Source organism: Limulus polyphemus, unplaced genomic scaffold (genome assembly GCF_000517525.1).
Source record: "Limulus polyphemus unplaced genomic scaffold, Limulus_polyphemus-2.1.2 Scaffold11144, whole genome shotgun sequence".
NCBI lineage: Eukaryota > Metazoa > Arthropoda > Merostomata > Xiphosura > Limulidae > Limulus > Limulus polyphemus.
The window spans coordinates 10,436-15,108 of record NW_013676754.1 but is presented as its reverse complement, the minus strand read 5'-3'; positions in this window follow the sequence as shown (position 1 = coordinate 15,108).

Here is a 4,673-nt window from a genome sequence, read left to right as displayed (position 1 = left end):
ATCATGGGATTGACGCAACATAACTTCCCGTAACTTCCTTGGTATAACCGTTTGCCAGGTCGTCACTTTCCCATCGACTTCCTGTGGCTTCCTTCGCACTGGGTCACTCCTATTACTGCCATTCATATCTGGGATGTGACTTCTAACGGGACTGAATATGGCTGCATTAGGGTTTAGCTGCGGGCTCTGTAAGGGGCTTGCCATTGTCTGGGGCTGATTAAGTCGATGATCAATGTATCCTCCTTGTGTTAAAGACAATAGATCGTTCTTTAACGTATCTAATTCACTTTTAAATTTACTAATGTTTTCCATTTGTACTTCTTGTTTCCTTTCTTGTTCCAGTTGCCACTGTTGTAGTCTCTCTTTATGTTTCTTTTCTCGTTCTTCTTTCAAGAAATTAAACAAGAAGAGAGATTACAGCAGTCTTCTTGTTTCTTTAGAAACAACAAAATAAACAAGAAGAGAGATTACAGCAGTTGTTGGAGGAAAACGAGCTGCAACTGTTGCAGGTTTTCTTGCAACTGCTGTTGTCTCTCTTCTTGTTTCTTTTCTCGTTCATTTTCTCGTTCTTCTTGTTTATTTTCCTTTTCCTCCAACAACTGCTGTAATTTCTCTTCTTGTTTCTTTTCTTTTTCCTCCAACAACTGCTGTAATCTCTCTTCTTGTTTAATTTCTCGTTCTTCTTGTTTCTTTTCTTGTTTTTGTATTGCTGCCATCAAATATGCTAAGCTGTAGTTTGATTTTCCGCCTCTCGTTTCCATTTTTCTTCTTCTTTTTTCTATCCCACTCTCTGACACCAATTTGTTATGTCTTCGTTTGTTAATTAACTTTCCGTAACTTCGTTCGGACGAAACTTTAGCGACACAAGTATTTACTTAATAAAACTGGTTTATTCTTTCCGAATACAACTTTACGATACACTTATTTTCAACAATCGCGCTAAAACAAACGCTATATCAACGAACGTCAAAAATACTTCTGACTGCAGTTCAATTACTCACTATCTTCACACACACATTACATTCCCGCGTCACGTTGTCACTCTCTTTTATATACCCGACTACCCTATATCTAGTAAATACTAGAGCATTCGCCAAAGTACAGGATAATTCCAGAAAGTAGAGAGCGTGAGAATCACATGATCTCGATGACGCAACAATATGTATCTCAAATGAACAACCTAACCGAAATAAATAACATCAATTCCTTTTAGCTATCCCATTGAAAATTACATTTTATTTAAGTTGTGTTCTTCACCTTTGTAAATGTTACTTATTTCTTCTCTCTGTATACATTTTTGTCCATATTAAAAACTTGTACTTTTTATTGTTAGATAAATACATGGTTAGATATTAAGTTCCTATTAAATATAACAGAAGAAACCAAAATTGAAACCAACAAAATACAAATTTTCATCATTTACAACCAGTGTTTGGCCAGGACTGGGTACAAATATTAATAAGCAATACAACATAAGTATCAATGTAATTAATTTCAATAACTATCAAAGACATTAGGAGAAAAACCAGAAGAATAAAACGTCTAATTCACCATAGAATAACACAATGTTTCAAAATCAAACCACTTCTCAATATCAAGAACAGTATCGAGCAATAATTATTTTTAATTGTATCTCTTTATAAAGATCAAGGAAAGCTTTTTATTTAGTTTCTAGGCTACGAGATTACATCTCATGTGACCAACTATTACCATAAATCTACATAATCTTTCACGAATTAATATCTGTTATTCACCACTAGGGAAAGGTTGTATGAGTTTCATAATACATACATGCTCAAAATCAACGTGTTCTAGATAGAAAGTGAGTTGAAGTAAACGACAGAAGGAATGAAAAATGAACGGTAAACAAGACCATAACAAAATGAAAGCAGGAGTCGTTATTTCACAGAGTAAAATCCAAAATGTCGGAAGATTAAACCTGTTGTTCTGTTTTACCATGGTGCTTCCATTTTCAAATATCTTTGAAACCATTGCCAATTTTTATTAGAATAAAATATATTATTTTATGTTGAATAACGCAAGTTCGTGGATTTGTAAACCGCTGATCAAATTTCTATTATAAAACTAATATAGAAAAAGGGATTAACAAAATTACAGAAATATTGAAACGAACGTTGTGATATAATTATTTTATTTGTATTTTTTAAGTAAGAAAACGAAACCATTTCAATGAGTAATTGTTTATACTACGAGATGTCGCGCTTATATGTGCTTGTTTATCATTACGGAAGTAGACGAGGTCTTTAAATTTTATTTTAACTTAGATTAAACTTAGTGGTATGACTTTAAGTTAAAATTAAAGATAGAAGTGACCTGGTGAATAATTAACAACAAAAATTTTAATTTTTGTTAAACGAGGCGGTCATATGTTAATTTTAATTGTTATATTTGTTTTATGCTCTCTTTTTTCGTTTCTCTTTCTAAGTTTCACATTCTTAATTTGACTGTTAGTGTTAATAGTAATAATGTTATTTTACTTTTCTTAGTGTTACTATGTGAATATAGTTTTGTAATTTGTCTTTCATTTGTTGATTAAACATGTCGATAGTCTAATTGTTACATATGAGTTGTGTTACCCAGTACCAATACTAGAGGACGTAGTATTATATAATTTGTACATCAAATGCTATATTGTATATGATATTGACTTGTTGTATCTTGTAAGCTAAAGACTAGTAAGGTTAAAAAAAAAAATATGGGTGGAAAGAAAGGCCAGTTATATGATTAACTGTGATTGTGAACGCATTCTTAAACCAGCTGGTATTGTGAAGTTTTGTTTAGATTCCATAAGTTTATTTTCACATGAGCTTGGTTAACTTGGGATTATTACTGTAGCCAAACACTAAATGACGCTGATTCTGGGTGTATTGACAGATGCAAAGAAAACGTACATGTTTTATCATGAATCAGTGGAAATATGTATTATTAAGTTATTAACAAGAAACTATACAGTTATGATTGTTCATAAATGACTGATCAACAATTTTCATGGAGGTCTGTCACCTGATATGAACATTGTTGCCCCCCAGTTGCACAGCAGTATGTCTGTGGACTTGCAACACTAGAAACCAGGTTTCAGTACCCATGGTGAGCAGAGCACCCCATTGTGTAGCTTTGAACTTAATTACAAACAAACAAATGAACATTGTTCAACATATTAGATGGAATAAACTTTTAAACAGTGCAGATTTAAAGTTTATTTTGTTGACAACATCTCTTTCTATTAGCCTGTGTTTACTCAAAATTGTGCATAATATTTATTTTTAGTGAGTGTCATTCATATTCATAGTTGAAATAATGCTTGATGGCTTCTGTCACACTCTGTATTTTAAATTTAATGAGGTTTATTTTGTGAATCATTTTATCATTGTGCTTCATCTTAATTTTAACTCACTGTTGTAACATTTTTTGTACTTCATGAAATTTTCCAACCTTTACTGACTTTTATTGAAATTGTACTTGCTTGGGTTTGTACATTACTTATAATGGTTTTGGTATATTAAAGGTTAACATGTACATTGTACACTTAATACATATATTACTTATTAGAAGGTTTCAGTATCTTTGCTTGTAATTATTATTTCTTGCTTATATGTTTTTGTTTTTGCAAAAGCATTTTATGTTTTTTTTATTATTTCTTAATGATTATTTTTTACTTTCATTTGTGAAGTTACTTGGCGAGAAGGAGGTAAATGTCTTGGTTGGTGTTAATTCAAAGCCATATGACACTTCAAACTAGTCTCTCAAAATGTACTTGTAAATCAGGAAATTTGTATGATCATATTCATTCAATTTTGTTAAGTAATGCAGCAGTTTATGATACACTGCACATGAAATTGTGTGATAGTTGTCTTGTCAACACCATAGAACTACAACTTTGATCCAGTAAAATTTTACAAAAATGGCATTTCTGATGGAGATAACACCTTTTAAGGAAAAAGAGATGAAAGTGATAAACAAGTATTTAGTTCATCAGTTTAGTGGTATTAAATTATTTCACTTCATAAGATTTCAGCAAAGATACATGAAGTTTTTCAGCAAATAACTTTAGAGTTTACTTCTTCATCAACTCTTAATCATGGATTTATGGGAAGTGAAACATCTTATGATTGGGTATATATATATATATATATATATCATGTATCTTGTATAATACTGTAAGTCGATCATCTATAATAAAAAATATGTAAATAATGTGTGTGTGTGTGCTTGTAGGAGGTAATATCTTAAGAGTGATAAGATGATTGCAGTAACTCTTTGTATTGTTCATGGACTTTCAGTGAAAATGGCCATTGGCAACTTCCCCACGCTTGCAACACTTAATGTATATTTATTTCATTCTTGTATATAGAAATCTACACATACACTACAATATTCTAGCATACAAAGAAATCATATGAGAATCCAAATTAATTCTGTCAAATAAGACATTAAAAAAAACACTTAATCAGTTAGAAACAAGAATGTCCTCTTCAGAAACTACTCACCTCACGACAGAACAAACAGCTCTTACCTCCATCCACTGCTGAAAAGATTTTTTTTTTGTATGCCTTAGAAAACTAAAACCTCCCCTACCTAAATTAAATGTTAATTAAGTGGTCGACACTGACTAAATACGTCTTTAGTAGGTATACGTAAACCATACTAAAACT